The 19,973-nt window shown below is 38.8% G+C and overlaps 1 non-coding gene across 1 annotated transcript; it reads left to right on the top strand.

The window, feature by feature from the left end:
• Positions 1-613: 613 nt before the first annotated feature.
• On the top strand, positions 614-719 carry LOC131165201 (small nucleolar RNA R71). Its single transcript, XR_009139516.1, has one exon. It is a non-coding gene; the product is annotated as a small nucleolar RNA R71 (small nucleolar RNA).
• The last annotated feature ends 19,254 nt before the right edge of the window (positions 720-19,973 follow it).

The raw sequence follows: 19,973 nt of genomic DNA on the forward strand, positions 1-19,973 counted from the left end.
GAACGGTTAAAGATCTAGGGGCTGAATCAGGATGATTTTGGAAATTTTGGTATGGCCGTGGAGGCAAAGAATTAGAGGTTTGTGGAGGTCTTTGGGATTGAAAAACCGGAGCTTGCGGCCTCCAGAAGAAGTTGGGATGTTGTTTCCACCCAAGGTTGTAGGTATTCGAATAAGGGTTGTTGGACAGTTTATCATACCAATTGTGGGTGACCTTCACTTCCTCTTGCACAAGATCAGACTGGGAATGTGCATGGGGGCAATTATAACATATATGAGAAGGGTCAGAGCAAATTGCACAAACCTCTACACACGCCATTGTCTGCGATCCTAAGGATAGGCACTAGTCTAATTTTTTGGATATGGCATGCAGGGTAAGGACTAGGTCCTGGCTTGTGGCCAACTCGTAAACTCCCTTAGGTTGAGAGGTTGATGAACTGGGCAATCTACGAGCGGCAACCATGCGTTACTGAGAATTTTTAGCAAAGTTTTCAAAGAGAACCCAAGTCTCGTTCTCGTGGTTTGTGAGGAAAGTACCTCCACATGATGCATAAACCATGGACCTATCTCTCTTTGCTAATCCTTCGTAAAAATTTTGAACTAATTGCTACTTGAGAACTGATGATGTGGGAATTTACGAAGTAGGTCCCTGAAATGCTCCTAGGTCTCAAAGAAAGGTTCCCCATCTGTTTGTGTGAAACTTGTGATTGCCCTTCGCAGCTGGTTAATCTTCCAACTTGGAAACTACTTTTTCAAAAATTCAAGTTGCATGGTGGCCCAGTTGGTCGCCGAATTCGGCTCTAAGGACGTCAGCCTTATCCTTAAAAGAGAATGGAAAGAGCCTAAGACAAAGGGCATCATCACTAAAATTAGGTATGCAAATGGTGAAGCATATCTCCAAGAACTTATCTAGATGATGATAAAAATTTTCAATGGGGTTCCCATGAAAGTTGGGCAGCATCGAGATGATTAAAGTCTTAATCTTGAATTACGCCACCTTAACATCCAGGAACAGGATGCAGAACGGCGATGTGTAAGCATTAAACACAAAGTAGTCCCTAACCAGCCGAAGTGGCTACTCTCCCACCACCGGTAGGTGGGGAGCTTGGGGTTCTAGGAATTGATCTTAGAGAACCGGCAGGTTTCGTTCAACCATAACTTTTGGCTCAGACGACACAGTGATCTCTAGATTTGAGGCAAGTTTCCTAACGGACCTACGGGATCTTTAAATCTTGGGATCTATAGGAACTCTCTTGGGATTCTAAGAGCGCAAACCAAACATGCATAGTTAAAGCACCCAGAATCAAGACTTTAGAGAAAACAAACCAAAAAAATGAAAATAAATAAAGAAAGATTAAAATAAAAGGTGGGCAAATCAAAAACACAAGGCAACAATACTCTAAAGTGGAGGTTGGCTTATAACCGTAGCCAAGTCCCCGGCAACGGCGTCAAAATTTGGTAGGCTCGCCAAGGCTTGGGTCCTTAACTACTAAAGATAAAATTTATACAACCTAACAATCCCAAGTTCAGTAGAAAGTGGGAAAGTTGGGTGTCAATCCATAGGGACTTGAAACGTTGTTGGTAAGCCACTTCCAAATTAGTTTACTATAACCTTGTATAAAAGAGAAGTAAAAAGGTGGTATTTTTCAATGAGTGAAATCTAACAATCTACTGGAAAGCATATAAAAGAAAGCATATAAATCTAAGTTAACTCTACTCCTATAAAGCAGTGTTTAGACATGATTATAGTTTAGGATGTTGTTTTGCATAATCTAAGTTCAGTGAGTTTACCATACAAAACTAACTGGAACGCGGCTAAACAATCCAAGGAGTTGTTCGATGGCATAGAGTAACAAGTGTAACAACCCGAAGAATAATGTTATTTAAATAATAAAGAGAAAGACAAATGGGAACAGGAACAAAAGCAGGCAGCAGATTTCATCGACGAATACAGGGGATTCGTCGACGAGGGTACAAGTGGGACTCGTCAATGAGGGCATGTTTTGTCGACGAGAAGATACCAAGGGAATATTTTGGGTGACTCTGAATTTCATCGATTAAAGGGAGAGTTCGTCGACGAATTTCTTCTTAGAATCATCGATGAGATGACGTGGCTCGTCGGCGAAGGCCGCAGTATAAATAGCTCAAAACTCAGTTTAATCGTAGAAAATCGACGGAAAACCTTCTATCTCCCTCTCCTACGGTTCTTCTTCCAACTTTCTTCTATTTCAGCCCCATCAGTCACCGAATCGACGATCTGAGGCCACCATGACGCTCCTGGCGGAGTTCTCTTTAAGTCTGCTGGGGCGAATCGTTGGTGGGATCGAGTCGAATTTCTCCCCAGAATCAGAGTAAGGCCTTTTATTTAGTTTTTGGCCTTTTGGCAGTTGTAAGAAATGATGGAGATAAAGAAATAATGATATTTTGTTTTGGAAAAAGTTGTTTTCAAGGTGTTGAGTGAGAAGCTCTATGGGTGTTGGACCAGTATACCGTAGGGGCTTTCTAGTAGTCAAGTAAGGGAAATATGCTATGCTAGGAAACTCTTTTACGATTCCAGCATGAATTATATATTTTTTAAAAATTATTATTCAAATTATATACATATATATATATATATATATATTTACAGTTTCCAGAACATGATAATATTAATATGTATGTGTGGCTTGAGTTGATGACCGAACAGTACTATGCTTATAAAATATGTGAATATCATGTCTGTAGTTATTAACAGAAATACCATGTCATTTGCATGTTATAGAATGACAAATTTTTCAGTATACAATATACTCAGAAATATGTATTTTTCGTAATCTCATAATAACATGTTTATCAGTACCATAACGCCCCGATATACAGATATTCAGACAGCAGTTCAGTTATACTAAAAACAGATTTTCAATTAGTTTATTTAGAATTTCAGATAAATTCTATGGGGTTATGGTTATTTTAGAAACCATAATAAAAATAGTATATTACAGATATCAACTACTTATATAGTATCAGACCCTAATGGATCGGACAGCAGAGCATGGTACCATAGTTACAGATATTCAGTTTAGAGTGCAACCACTTTATTCAGATAGTAAGTGGTATGAGGTCGATCATGCCCATGTAGGGACAAGCTCTCCATCATATATGGATTGAGTGGGCCGATCAGACTGTCGAAGTTCAATTGACTTACCCTAGTTGGCCAGCTAGGATAGGTCCTGCCTTCGGGCCGCACAACCCTGTCATAAGGGGTTAAATCATTACATACATCCATCTAGGGAAATTTCTTAGATATTATGAGTACTATCAGACTTTTAGGAATAGTCGTATTAATATGAAAAGTAGTTTCATACAGATTGGCATGTTAAAGAATATAGTTAATGGTTTGATTATATGTTATGTAATATCAGCATTTTCATATTCAATTATTCATACTATTCCTAAATCTAATTATTTTTACCAAACTATAGCCCAGTGGCCACTAGGAATAGCATGTTTTGTCATGCTAAGCGTTGGCTCATCCCAGTGTTGAATTATTTTTTTTAGGTGAACCAGCTAGGCAAGCGGAGCAGGCTCGTTGGTAGAGGGACTGTTATACTGCCCTTTTTTAGAATGAGTTTTATTTTTGGGTAGCATGTTTTGCAAACCCTTGGAATTAGTAAGGGTAGTCTCGAGAGAACAGTGATGTTTGTATATTGTGGGTCGATTTGACACTCTGGTATTGTATTATGTGTGGTTTTATTTTATATGATTAGACTTCTGCTGTTTAGGTTAATGATTGAATTTAAAACTAAAGAAAAATATTTTATTTTATTAGCAGGTCGTTTCAGCAAGGGTGCACCAACCGTCCAGAGCGTGGTCAGGAACTGGAGTAACTTTATCACCAATGATCATGAGAACCTTTATGGGAGACTATAGCCTAATACGTGTACCTTACTAAAGCAATATATTTGCTAATTTTGTCACTAAACATCATCACAATATAAACCAAAAATGAAAACAATAAAGGAAAACTGTAAATGAAAGCAAGTAAAACGAAAGCATGTAAAAAGATCATCCCTTTGCATTCATCACATTTGTCACTAATGTTAGGAAGTACAAAAGAAGATCATGTAATATACACAGAGAGCATATGAATGCCGCCGGTTGTCACAGGTCGTGAGACACTTCATACATGCACCAAATAGGAATTGAAAACCTACTCTAACTAATCTAAAATGGCTCTCAATGACATCTTAAGTCTGTCACTAACCTAAGAGAGACCAAAGAGAAACTCAGAGCTCATGTTCATAGCGAATACTTATAGGTTCTAGGGTTTATAAGGTTTGTTTTACAAGTTAGGAAAGTTTGCAGCAAATCTTGCGCAGAAGATCATCGCTGTTGACCAAGTCGCCCCTATGTCATTCTTGTGTGCGCCTTAGTCGAGACTCGTGGGAAATCAAGAATTCAAATCTTCAATGTCTTTGACTGTGTCATGCCTCAGGGTCTTGCTGGTCGAGCTGATAGTTGAGACTTGCAAGATCTCGATCTTTAGGAAATCTTAGGAACTCGACATAGTCGCGCCTTAAGGTCTCTTGGTCGAACACTTCATCGAGGCTCTCAGTAATTCTACTCGGAGTTCTATCTCAGTTTCTCAATGAGGTCACCTTGGAGAGTCACTTGGTCGAGGACTTGGTCGAACCTTGCAGCATTTTTATCATAGTTGGAACCCTTGAGTCTGCAGTGGAAGACTAAGTTGTCCCTGAGTGTTGCTGGTAGCGCCATATGGTCAAGCATCGTCTTCTTGTCCCTTGATGATCTAAAGCTTCAGGAGCTTGGTGGAGCATCTGATTTGAGCTTTATGTCCTCCAAATCCTCCTTGGCTTCTTGTAATGCCTAACTCCATGGTTTTAGCCTTTTTTTCCTGAAAAGATGAACAAACCTTGCATAACTCTGATCAATGATGACAATGGGTAAATACATAGTAAAATGAGGATAAAAAAAGATAAATGAGGGTCTAAAATCATGTATTTTAGGGACTCATTAACTAGCATCTACTTTTGTGAGTAAGGCATAGTCCCCCACCTATTGATCAGTACCTATGGATGTGCCACCCACTACAGAGCCATCCACAGAGCTAGTCGATACTCCGGCATCTCCAGTTACAGCCACAATGACTCCAGAGGACACGCCTGCCCAGTCGAATCCTTCCTTGGCGATGGTCCTCATATTATTGATAGATATCTCAATGCCTCTTTCCAATGTCTCACCTCCTACTCCTAGCCCACGACGTGCGATGGCACATCTATCGAGAGCCATGGATGCTAGCATGGTAGTTGCATCATCTACTCCTGCCACTGGGACATGTTCCAATGCTCCAACTGCGGCTCCAGCCTCTCGCGCTCCACCTACAGCCCCAGTTTCGCACACATCACCTTCTGCACCCACTCCGCCACCACCTGCTCTAACTATTCACATGCCACCCCCCCCCCACTCCAGCATCACCCAAGTCATCAGTTGTGTTAGGCAGTTTTTTTTTTTTTTTTTTTACGATGACGCGACTACTTCGCACACACCATCTAATGTGGCTCACCAGTCTGATGTGAGCATCCCATCCGATGCTTTAGGCGATCTAGAGGGCGGTGATTCTATTTATGACATGGGTGGTTCTACTGATAAGGAGTAGTGCTGGTTGTATAGGATCTTTTGATATGAGCTCTCCTTTGTACTTGCATTGTGCTTGTGCTCACAACTGTTTCTTTTCTCCTTTTACTTGTATTTTCTATTTCTTTTGTATCACCATGACTTTTCTTTGGCTATTCTTTTGCTCATATTGTATCTATCTTCAGTTGTACTACCTAGGTTATTAATGAATACATGGTGACTTGTTTCTAACTATTTTTTGTGCTTAGTGTACCATTGCTTTTCTTCATATATCTTGGTTTTATGCTGGATGCTTACTTGTGCAGGTACACTTGTTTCCTTTATGGTCCCCCTGCAGTGATTCCTTCCCATGATTTCCAAGTGCTTTATGTCCTTACTTTAGTAGGGACACTAAAGTTTTAAGTTGCAGGTCGGGGGTTAGGAAAGCAGTACACGACGCATTTTGGGCACAAAAATGACATGATTTTTAAATTTTTAGTGAACACTGCTTGATGCATGCCATGTTAACACTTTTGATGCCATTTACATACTTTTATATAGCTTGTCTATTACGATCATAGGTTGTATCTTTTAGATGACTTTATTATGCTCACTAACAATGAAGTGAGTTGCTTGTGCATAGTTTTATGCGGTATAGTCAATTTACCTATTTTTCCACTCGATAAGGGTTGACTAGGAGTTCATTCGATTTAACGCTGATGTATAAGTCTGGTATTCACATGGTATATTACAAAGCTAGGATGCATTTTCACATGATTTGTTTCACTTAGGGTTCCTTGTGGGCACTGAGAGAACAATTGTGGCGACTATGAGACCTTGTGAGGTTTTATTGACTTTGTTGTTTTTTTGTGAGTCATTTACATATACTCTGAGTTCACAAAACTCAGTTTTTCTTCTTTGGGTATTTTTTTCATGCTAGTCTCCTTATTTGCATTTGCTAGCCTAAAGGTGATGTCTAGTGGGGAGATATAAACCTAGGTCTTGTAGCCTACTCAAGACGTGAGAATTAAGTAACCCCTAGAGATGAACATAATTCATGAACTCCCTTTTTGAGCTTAGTTCCTTATCGGTAGCATGAAGATAACATAAGTTGTGATGATTGTCCTAGCTAGCTATAGAAGAAAAATATATAAAGAAAAGAATGAGCAAAAGAGAGAGAAAGAGAAAAATGAGATGAAATACATAGAATACCTGCTCCAAGTACAAAATGGTCAAGCTAAGGACACAACACACCACATCTCCTCATGTATGAAGCTTCTTCGGTTGTTCTGATGCATATGTATGGTTTCACATATTGGTTTATGAATATTCAATCTAGGGTGGTCTTGGTAGGATGTGACGAGTAGGTGAGAAGGCGCTAGGGTGAAGTACCCAACACCTCGTTAATAGGCTGGATTCCATTCTTATGAGACTAGTCCACTCCACTTTCATCGTTGGTTCTAAGAAGTATTTAAGATGTTTGACCATGCATGTTTTTCCTCATAAACGAGAGTGACCCAATTTTCTTGAGTGTAATGACCTGAAAAATAATGGTATTTAAATAATAAAAATTGAGGGAAATGGAAACAGAAACAGAAGGAGGCAGCAAACTTTGTCAACGAACGCTTCACGTTTGTCGACGATGTTGCACTTTGGATGTAATAACTCGAAAGATTTACACAAGGCCTCATCAACGAGTTCATAAGGGGGCCTCATTGATGAAGCCATGTCTCGTTGAGGAAGCCATGCCTTGTCAATGAGAAAATACCGAGAGAGGATTTTGGGCAGTCTGAAATTTGTCGACGAGGAAGGAAGTTCATCGATGAAATTTCTTAAGGACTCGTCGGAAAGATGACGTGTCTTGTTGATGAATTTGAGACTATAAAAAGAAAAACCTAGATATTTTCATCAGAAAATCAGTGCAGAAACCCATCTCTCCCTCTAAAACGCACCCCTCCCCTTCTCTCTTCGATCCTGGCTCCATTTCTCACCGGATTGAAGATCTGAGGCCACCACGACGCTTGTGGCGAGGTTTTCTGCAAGTCTGCCGGAACTGATCGTGGGGAAAATGGGTTTGAAATTCATTCCAAATCCAGGGTAAGGTGTTTTATTCAGAATCTGCTTTCCCTACAGTTATAGGAAATGTAGTATGTAAGAAAATACTGATGTTTTGTTCTGGGGGATGTCGTTTTTACGGTGTTGAGTGGAGAACCCTGCAAGTGTAGGGTCAGAGTTTAGTGAGGATTTTTTTAGAAACTAGGTAAGGGAAATATGCTATGTTAGGAGATTTTACTTATATTATTAGAGATTTATATGCATGTATACCAGTTATTATGCAGTTTTTTAGAATAAAATTATTTAAGAATGTGTGGCCTGAGTAAATATTATTTGATACAGAATCTTATGCAGTTTTTCTTAGAATATCATGTTATATACTATATACGAGTATATGTACATTTACAGTTTTATTCATATCAGTATATATTCAGATATTTACACAGACAGATATATATATACATGTACACATATGTTTACTTAGATCAATATCTACAGTATTTACAGAATGTCATGTTTTCCTAGTGCCATAACACTCAGTTTATACAAACAGTTTATACAGATAGAATATATAGTTATAGCATCAAGATGCTACAGACATGTTGTTCAGATATTGCAGTATTTACAGTACATAATTATAATGTTAAGGTTATTTTGGAAACATGATAAAAACAACAAAGATAATTATAGTATATATATTTATATAGTATCAGATCCCTAATGAGACATTAAAGACAGATACAGTCTACAGAGCATGGTACCGTTGCTATATACAGAATAGATGCAACCACATATCTCAGATAATGTGTGGGTACCGTCAAACCATGCTCGGAGAGGATGGCGCTCCCCAGTTGGGTCGAAGGGGCTGGTTTGATGAGGTAGCAGTTCAAATTCTGTGCTTAGGAGTGGATGTAGTTTGGCCGGATTGAGGTAGTGTAGAGTATAGTGACTTACCTGGAGGGCCAACCAACATTAAGTCCCGTTTACGGGCCACACAACCCTGTCATGAGGGGTCAAATCATGACATACAGATTTCCAAGGAAAAGAATAGTTATATATATATATATATATATATGTGTGTATACAATTTTACAACATTTAATGTATATAGTATGATATTAGCAGTACAAAAGATAGAAAGTTTAGATGATACAGTTATATTTTAAGCTACAATTAACGCAAAATTTATTTATACTGATTTGCCAGCTTTACAGTTTCAAATGTATTATTATTTGATATGCAACTTGGTTGCCACACACTAGTAATAGCTTATTTCCACTTACTGAGCATTGACTCATCCCATTATTTTAACATTTTTCAGGTGAGCCAGCTAGGCGAGCAGATTAGGCTCGCGGATAGAGAGTCCCTTGGTTGCTCTGTGCTTAGGGTAAGTTGATATAGGGAGGTTTGAGTTTTGGGGAGGTGATACCAGTATATGTAAATATAATATGGAAAATTACTGGATTCTGGTATGGTATGTATATATGTGGTTATGTGATTTATGTTTTTCTACTGCATAGTTGTGCCCACTATCTACAGAAATACTTCAGCGCCTATGTGAGGCTTGAGAGTCTATAGTAGGGATATTTAAGATTTGTATATATACAAAAAAAAAATGAAAATGAAATAATGTTTGGGTTGTTAGATTGAGTCTTTTTTAGACTATACCAGTGAGGCTGAGTCAAGATAAATGTTCTGTAGGTGCCCGAAGGTGAACCGAGTGCGATAAATCATTCACTTTACACAAACTTTGTAATTATCTTTGTTTATGCTCGGATTTATACGATGATATTAACTATGAATTGTAATTTTTGGTTGATTCTCTATGGGTTATGATTTTCTTAATGGCTATACACTTTTGAGACATGTTTGAGTGATTTGCTCCAGAGTTGTCTTTATAATAGAGTCATCTATGGATGAGTCTAATTGTAATAATTTTATATTCTTGTATGTGAAATGGCATTATTGTGTTATTTGTTTATCCTACTTAATGTCCACTGAGATTGGTGTTTGTGGATATCACCTTGGAAACCCTCACAAAACTATAACTCGTCCATTAGGGTCACCTAAGGGTTTAAAGCCTTGTAGCATATGGTAAATGCAATCGTGTTTCCCATGAAAGAGGAGGTAGATAGGAATTTGGTTATCTTTTATAGTTTTTTAGTTTTTCTTTGCGTGAGGACAACCAAAGTGTAAGTTGGGGGTGGTGATGTCTCCCTAAAATGCACTATTTTAGGCCCTCACTTACCTATGTTTTGTTCTCATTTATCTTGTATTTACCATTTCTTATCATAATTCGAAGTTATGTGTGGTTTGTTCATGTTTCGAGAAAATGAAGTTAAAACCAAGGAGTTAAGCAATGCAAGAAACCAAGGGAGTTATTAGGAATCACAAGTCTTAACCAAGTGCTTAACCAAGTCCCCAAAGTCGTAGTTCATCAAAGCAAACAAGACCTTGCTCGACCATGTGGTGCGACCAGCAAACACAAGGGGCGAACAAGTCACAAAATGAAGACTCTAGAGTGCATACTGAAGCAGATATCCCGAGAGTTTCGACTAGGGCACGACCAAGAGATCCTAAAGGTGCGACCAAGTCGAGGAAGCCTGCAGATTGAACCCTAGAATTCCTAAGAGTCTCGACCAGGGCGCAACCAGGGGAAGGCTAGGTTGCGATTTGGTCGATTGTGTTTGAATCCAGAACCTGTTTCATTAGATTTCTGCCAAAACTTTCCTAATTTGAATTCAAACGCTTGTAAACCCTTTTGGATAAAAACCAAACTTTGAATATAAGATTAGGGTTTCTCTTTGGCCCCTCTTTGGTTAATGATAGACCTAGAGTTCTTTGGGTGCCATTTAGATTAGATTTGCAACTTTATTTCAATTCCATGTTTGGTTTATATTCAGACTCTTTTGAAGGCCTACGAAAACCTTTGAGTTCTTAGTGCTGCCACGTAGATTAGTTTCTTCTCAATTGTAATCCCGATTGCTAGTGATAGTCCTTGGAGCTTCAACTCAGGTCATTTTCAATATTTGTCTATTTACTTTGGTTTGATTTCAATTTTTCTATTTAAATATCATGTCTTTACTTTCTTGCATATTTAGTTCTCTGATTGTGATGAAATCTTAGGGGATAGGATAGCATGATTAGGGATTTAATCACTTATATGTAATAAGTTATAGCTCCTATATAGGGTTCTGTGTTCATTGGATAAGGTATACCCTAGTTCTCGATCATGCTCAGAATGATTGGTGCACCTTTGCTACCCTATGCCACTCGAGCAGTTCATTTGACCATCGAACCTAGTAAGGATAGCTAACTGTACATAGTTATCATGAACAACAGCCTAAGCTGGATTTATCATTTGAGACTTTCTTTCTAGGAGTAGCTTTAATTACAATTTACTTTCATTGCTTGTATAGTTTAGAAAACAACTCAAAAATCTTATCTTTTCCTTTTACGCAAAGCATAGTAAACTAGGCTAAAATTGGTAAATAACTACACTGAGTCCCTGAAGATCGACACCCAACTCACTCCTTGTTGTACTAAACTTGGGTTTAGTTAGGTTATAAATATTATTTTTTGTACTTAAGGATCCAATCCTTGGAGAGCCTACCACTTACCTTTGGCGTTGTCTCCAAAGGTGACATATGCTCCTTGCTTTAGTGTTAAATATGTGAATTTGGATTTGCCTCCCATCATATGCCTTGAGCATCCACTATACAAATACCTCTTCTCTTTTGAGGAGGTGGACCTAAAGCATACCCACAAAAAGTGTAATGCCCCGACCCGCCACGTGGGCCCGGGGTGCTACTTTAGTGACGTCTGTGTACATGATACCATATTTATCATAATAAATGCAGCGAAAGTAATAAAACATTCTCCAAACATACATTACTAGAGTTCTAAGTTCCTATTATACATAAAGGTTTCCAAACATCCATATTACAATCCAACCCAAAGAGGACTACTAGTTCGGCCCATACGACCATTATACAAGTCTAGAGTTTTACAACATAATTTACATACACCTGAGATCATACAGATCTTCCCAAAAAGAAACTATTCTAACTTTCACCCTCTGATCCTGCTAAGCATAATACTTGTTATTTCCTGAAAATATGATTTGTATATTGGAGTGAGACACTTCTCAGTAAGGATGATCAAGTTAATATCAATGTGGACAGCATGCATTTAGTGCTTACAGAAAATATTCATTCTTAATTTAACCAAAAATAGCTATTTTACATTGTACGTACTAATATAGTTGAAAATACTTGCTTCATATTTATGATATAACAGTTCATTAATTACATAACATCATTTACATAAATCTACAGGTATGCATAAAAGACAATCCTTGGGACTAAACGTTATGTATAAACCCCCATGGTCAGGGTTGTGCAACCCAAAGGCTGGACAAAGCCTAGGGTGTTCAACCCAGACAAATTCAAACATACATCTGTGTCTTATGCCGACTACGTAGGCATCTGCAAATTGCTTGCGTGGTTCCGATTGCCCTACCACGTCTTGAAAGTCCAGGCTTCCAGGGAAGGTACACCCTCTACTGAGGCTAATCGGCCGAAACAACCCACACCACTCTCGCAATACAGTGTGGGTGCACACGGCCACATAAAGAACCTCTAGCAATGGTACCATGCTCATAACATAAGGGTCCTCAGGGTTCCTAAAGCATGTCATGCAATTTAAGTAATATAAAACCATATTTCAACTCATTTCATATAAAACCTGTCATAGTATAAAACTCGGCCCTTGTGGCCATTATATATATGACTCAATCATCACGACCATCATATAAAGCTCAGCCCTTGCGACCATCATACATATAAAACTCCTTGCATTTTCACAAACATTTCTAGTATTTCACAAACATTCATTATTTCAGTTATAAAATAGTACATACATATCATTCACTTGCCACACAATTTCCCGTATTTTAAAACATAGCTCGTAGGCAACCAAGAAAAACATAGCATCATCGGTTTAGAAGATAAACCAAACTTCCTACCATTCATTTGTACTTAAAATAGAATAATATATATCCTAGGTTTAAAAATGGGTCTTTTGAACGGTCGGTTTTTGAAACATCAACTGAAAACATAAATATACTTGCACCAAAAACATTCCGTATGGTTCAAATTCATTAAAAAGCTAACTTAACTTAATCCCCTTACCTGTTTTTGAAACAGAAACCAAAATAGACCGAAAACATAAAACCTTAGCTTTTCAAACCAATGAAACTATGAGATCTAATGAGCCGAAAGAGAAAAAAATGATCCAGAAGCATAAGGGAGCACTTAGGAGCCTTTTGATGCATGAAGCCCAAAACCCTAGTAGAGCACAAAAGAGAGGATTTCGAATTTCTTAACAAAAATGAACTCACTTCCATTTATAGGTGAGCAACCCAAGAGAAAACTAGCGCTGATTTCCCCTATTCCCACAAAACCATCGCCAGTTTTGTGGTTGACTCACCCAGTTGACCCAAAACTGGCGCCAATTTTCTTTCATCTTGCAAACCATCGCCGGTTCGGGCTCTCACTTACCAAATTCCTTCTTTTTTCTTTTATTTTCCTTTATTCCTCTCTTTTATATTTATTGTCTTCTATTTTTGGGTTCAGGTTTCTACAATCTCCCCCCCTTATAAAAATTTCATCCTTGAAATTTTCTAACCGATGCTAATTACTTCCTAGACTCACGATTCGTCTCTACCAAATAGTCGGTAGCCACCAACATAGTGGCCCCATCCCAAGTTTATAAGATTCCCTCACTTATGACGGAGGAATATCGTGGTTACACATAATGTCTCAGGAGTTTACAATACCATACATAATTCTCCCAGAGACCATCCATACATAAACTCATAACAACTGACAAAATAAACATACTTACCTTACCTGACCTACATAAGACTAACCCTTACCTAATCAACTATATCGGTCTGTCTAATACCGATCTTGACTGAAAAGTTATGGGTACTTCTAGCTTATTTTTGTCTCAAGTTCCCAAGAAGTCTCCTTAACTGCATGGTTGCGCCACAGTAACTTCACTAATGGTATTTCCTTCGTACGCAACTCCTGTACTTTTCGATCCAGAATCTGAATTGGTACCTCCTCATAAGCCAAAACATCCCCGATCTCTAAGGGTTCATAGCTGATCACATGCGTAGGATCTAACACATACTTACTCAGCACTGATACGTGGAAGATGTTATGAACTCTAGACAATGCTAGAGGTAACGCCACTCGATAAGCAACTGGACCAATCATTTCAAGGATCTTAAATGGCCCAATGTAGCAAGGGCTCAGCTTGCCTTTCTTCCTGAACCTCATCACTCCCTTCATCGGAGCAATCCTCAAGAATACCATATCCCCAAATTGAACTCTAGTTCCCGTCGGCGAGTATCTGCATAACTCTTTTACCGACTTTGTGCTACTTTTATCTTTTCCCTAATAAGTTCGACCTTTGTAGAGGTCTGCTGAACTAATTTTGGACCCAAGACCTGTCGCTCGCCTACTTCATCCCAGTACAATGAAGATTGGCACCGACGACCATACAAAGCCTCATATGGTGCCATCTCAATACTAGCCTAATAACTATTATTATATGTGAACTTGACTAATGGCAGGTATCTGATCCAACTACCATAAAAATCTAGTACACATGCCCACAGCATATCTTCCAGAATCTGAATAGTCTTCTCAGATTGTCCATCCGTCTGCGGGTGAAAAGAGATACTAAAGGTGAGTTGAGATCCCAAGGCGTCCTGCAAACTCTTCCAAAAATGAGAGGTGAACCATGAATCTCGATTTGAAACTATAAAAACCGAGATGCCATGAAGTCGTACTATCTCTTGTACATAAGGCTCGGCTAGCTTATCCATGGAGTAACTGACTCTGATCAAAACGAAGTGCACAGTCTTCATCAGTTGATCCACAATAACCTAGATAGTGTTCTGCCCATGCACCGCTAAACGTAATCCCAACACAAAGTCCATCAAGATATGCTTCCACTTCCACTAGGGGATGTCAAGTGGTTGTAGTGGTCCTGCTGGCCTCTGGTGCTCAGCCTTCACCTGTTGCATGTTAGGCACTACTCTACAAAATGGGTGATCTCTCTTTTCATGTTAGACCACCAGGAAGAACCTCATAGATCCTTGTATATCTTTGTGCTTCCTGAATATACCGAATATAAGGAGCGATGTACCTCTTTGAGGATGGTTCATTTAATCTCGTCATCATTCAGTACGCAAATCCGGGTGTGAAATCTCAATACCCTATCATTAGAGACATTAAAATCTGCATTCGTCCCATCCTGTACTCCACTCACAATCTCTGCCAACTCTACATCTTTCATCTGAACTAATCTAATCCTCTCCTATAAGGTTGGTTGCACTACCAAGCCAGCAATGAATACCTAGTGATTTCCTTCTACTAATCTACCCCCAACCTTTCTAGGTCCATCCTAATCTCATGTTGAATCCCAATTGTTGAGACTGATGCAAGCATTAACTTCTGACTCAAAGCATTAGCTACCACATTAGCTTTCCTGGGGTGGTAACTAATAGTACAGTCGTAGTCTTTAATCAATTCAAGCCACCTGCGTTGCCTTATATTCAACTCCCTATGGGTGAAGAAGTATTTGAGACTCTTATGATCAGTACAGATCTTGCACTTTTCACTGTATAGGCAATGCCTCCAGATCTTTAGTACAAATACCACTACTGCCAGCTCTAAGTCATGCACAGGGTAGTTTTTTTTCGTACTCCTTGAGTTTGCGAGAAGCATATGCAATAGCTTTTCACTGTTGCATCAAAACACACTCGAACCCTTTCTCGGATGTGTCACTATAGATCACATAACCACCATCCCCTGATGGAATGGTCAACACTGACGCTATGACTAGACGTTGCTTCAACTCCTAGAAGCTCTACTCACACTCACTAGTCCAGTCAAACCTGATGTTCTTTCTTATATGTCATGTCAAAGGACCTGATAGCCTAGAAAAACCCTCGATGAATTGGTGATAGTACCCCGTTATACCCAAGAAACTTATGATCTCATGTATGTTCTTCGGTCTCACCTAGTTTACTACTGCCTCTACTTTTCCCGAGTCTACAGATATTCCTTTCCTAGACAATACATGTCCCAGAAATGCAACCTGATCTAGCCAGAACTTGCATTTCTTGAATTTAGCAAACAATATCTTCTCCCTGAGTATCTAAAGTACCAGCCTCAAATAAGCTTCATACTCTGTAGAACTCCTCGAATAAATCAAGATGTCATCAATGAATACCATCATGAACTGATATAAGTACACTTGGAACACCCTACTCAAAATGACCATACCAAGTTTGAAAGGCTGTCTTTGATACATCCTTTGACTTCACCTTCAACTGGTGATGCCCGGATCACAGATCGATCTTAGAGAAAACCTAAGCACCCTTCAACTGGTCAAAAGGTCGTCAATACGTGGTAATGGGTATTTATTCTTCATTGTCACCTTATTAATTTCTCTATAGTCAATGCACATCCTCATTGACCTATCCTTCTTTTTCACGAACCACAAGGCACTCCCCAGGGTGATACGCTCGATCTGATGAAACCACTATCCAAAAGTTCTTGTAGTTGTTCCTTTAACTCCTTTAATTTATTTGGAGCCATTTGGTACAGAGCCTTAAAGATTGGCTGTAATAACCCAAGAAAATAATCAGAGCCTCGTCGAAGAACATAGGAAATTTGTTGACGAGGGTACATGAGGATCTCGTCCATGAGGACACGTCTCGTCAACGAGAAGATGCCGAGAGAGGGTTTGTGGCAGTCTGAAATTCATCGATAAGGGGTGTAGGTTTGTCAAAGAACTTATTCAGGGACTCATCGAAGAGATGATGTGTCTCGTCGACGAACCTGGGGTTGTAAATAGCTAAAACTTGAATTTTTCAGTATAGAATTTGTGCAAAAAGATCCTCTCTCTCTCTCTCTCTCTCTCTCTCTCTCTCTCTCTCTCTCTCTCTTTCTCTCTCTCTCTCTCATAAACGTCATTCTACGCTTCTCTCTTCTATCTCGACTCCATTTCTCACCAGATTGACGATCTGAGGCCACCACGACACTCCTAGGAAAGTTTTTTGCAAATCTACCAGAGTAATCGTTGGTGAGAGTGATTCGAATTCTACTCCAACTTTAGGGTAAGGCATTTTATTCAGTTTTTTCCTTTCCCATAGTTATATAAAATGTTATACATGGAAAAATAATGATATTTTATTCTGGGAGATGTTGTTTTCAGGGTGTTAAGCAGAGAATCCTGTGCATGTAGGACCAAGCTCAGTGGGGGGCTTTTGCAGAAATCAAGTAAAGGAAATATGCTATACTAGAAGCTTTAACTATGTTATCAGAGATTCTATGTATATACATGTATACCAGTTTATTATTCAGTTTTTACAGAATAAGAGTTTTTAATGTATATGTGGCCTAAGTAGATATTTACCTAATATAGAATTTATACAGTTTTTCCAGTATATCATGTTATACAGTATATACAAGTATAGACAGATATTCACAGATATTATCAGACAGATATAAATAGATTTTAGACAGTTCAGTATATTACAGTATTTACAGAATGTCATGTTTCCTAATACCATAACACTCAGTTTATACAGACAAGTTATACAAACAGATATACAGTTATAGCATCCAGATGCTCCAGCTATATTATTTAGTTATACAGTATTTCCAATATAGAATTATAGTGTTATGGTTATTTTGAAAACATGATGAAAAAAGTAAAGATAATTATAGTATATATATTTATACAGTAATCAGATCCCTGAGAAAATAGTACAAAAAGATACAGTTTACAGAGCATGGTACTGTTGCTATTTACAAAATAGAGTGCAACCACATATCTTAGATAGTATGTGGGTACCGTCAACCATGCTCAGAGTGGATGCAGCTCCCTAGTTTCTGGGTTGAGGGGGCTAGTTTGATGAGGTTGTAGTCCAGTTCCGTGCCTACGAGAGGATGCAGCTTGGTCGAACTGAGGTAATGTTAAGTACAATGACTTACCTGGAGGGCCAACCAGCGTTAAGCCCTGCCTACGGACGACACAACCCTGTCATGAGGGGTCAAATCATGACACACAGACTTCCAAGAAAAGAGCACAGTTATGTATATGTATATAGTTTTACAACATTATATAAATATAGTATGATATTAGCAGTATGAGAAATAGAAAATTCAGATGATACAGTTATATTTTAAGCTACGATAAATGTAAGATATATCTTTACTGATTTGCCAGCTTATACAGTTTCAAATGTTATTATTATAGTTATGTAACTTGGTCACCACACACTAGTAATAACATATTTTCACTTACTGAGCGTCGACTCATCCCATTACTTTAACATTTTTCAGGTGAACCAGCTAAGTGAGCAGATCAAGCTCGCAGATAGAGTGACCCCTTGATTGCCCTGTGTATAAGTAAAGTGTGAACAAAGTGATTGACTTTAAAAGGAGATGGTACTGGTATATGTAATTATAGTATGGGAATACTAAATTTTGGTACTGTGTATATATATATATATATGGATGTATGATTTTATGTTTTCTACTGCATAGGTGTGTCTATATGTACAGGAATACCTCAGTGCCCATCTAAGACTTGGGATGTTATAGTAATGGTATCAGAGTAATTTTATTTATTTATTAAAAAAATGGAGAAATAATTGGGTTGTTACATTGGCGTCGTCCCTAAAGTGACCTCCTTGGGGTACCTGACTCCCTCTCCCATATGACTGCTCTTGAGGTGTGTAATTCACTATCGCGTGATAGTCTCGCACCTGATGCCTTGCTACACTGCACCAGTAGTAGACAACTGTTCCAGCCTTACACTCACCCCAATGCTTCTTATAGCATCTGGGACAAGTGGCACTTTAAGAACTCCCTGGAGGGGCTCATGATCCTGTCTCCAGTCACTGACGCGTAAAATTATCGAGTCACTTCCACGTACTCTGGTTGGAGCTAGACTGAAACCCCTGAGACAAGGGCCTCTTCCTCTGGTTTTCTGCTCTCTCCCCCTCCTGAATGCTAATCTTGACCGCCACAGATTTGTCCACTAGTTCGGTGAAACTCTGCGTCAGTAACGCTACCACCTGTGATCGAATACCCTACCTCAAGCCCCTCTTAAACATCCAAACCTTCTTCGGCTCATACGGGACTATATGTGGAGTAAAGCGAGACAACTCCACAAATCTGGCCACATACTATTGCACAAACATGGACCCCTATGTCAGATAAAGAAACTTCTCCGCCTTCGCCTCTATTGTGGTAATGGGGAAGTATTTGCTAAAGAAGACTTCCCTAAAACGACTCCAGGTAACAGATGCATACCCTGGACACTATTCTAGAGACCCAAAGAATTATAGTAACTAAATAATAAAAGAAAAAAGATGGAAAGAAAATATTAAAAAAAAAAAAAGGACTCACAAGGTCTCGTCGACAAACACAAGGCACTCGTTGATGAGCATCCTTCTTCGGCTCGTCGACGAGAATTTATTGAGAGGGCTAATTTCAGGACCTGAAACTCATCGACGAGGGTAGGTGTTCATCAACGAATTCCTCTCATGGAGTCGTCAACAAAGTGACATGTCTCGTCGACGAATTCGCAATCTATAAATAGGCCTAACTTTATTTTTCAACGAGAAATTCATTCAACTCCCTCTCTCTCTCTCTCTCTCTTTCTCTCTCTAGAATACATTTTCCTCCCCTTCTCTCTACGATTTTGGCTTCATTCCCCACCAGTTTGACGATCGGAAGCCACCACGCTACTCCTGGGAAGATTCTCTTCAAGTCTGCTAGAGTAGATTGTTGGTTTGGCCAAATTTGGCACCATTCCAAAACCAGAGTAAGTTGATTATTTAAGCATTTTCTGTATTACCAAGTTTATCTAAGTTTAGATTCTTTGTTGTATGGGAATATACTAGTATTTTGTGGAAAAAAATTAAAGTATTATATTTTTAGGGTTAGGGTGTTTTTGGGACCCTACAGGCATGGGTTGAGGACCCAAAGAATATTTCCAAGAGCCCAGGTAAATTTTAATTTAAAAAATTACGAGGATGTAGGTTTGGGGAAATATAGTTGATTTATTGGAAATATGTATATATGTATTATTTCAGGATTTTTAGGGATAGTACGCTGAGGGTGTGAGAGTGGAACTGGAGGCAAGCCTCCTAGTCAATTAGGTAAGGGAAATATGCTATGCTAGCAAATTCACAAATTTTAATTAGTATCAAT

This window comes from Malania oleifera, chromosome 9, assembly GCF_029873635.1.
Source record: "Malania oleifera isolate guangnan ecotype guangnan chromosome 9, ASM2987363v1, whole genome shotgun sequence".
NCBI classification, from domain to species: Eukaryota; Viridiplantae; Streptophyta; class Magnoliopsida; order Santalales; family Ximeniaceae; genus Malania; species Malania oleifera.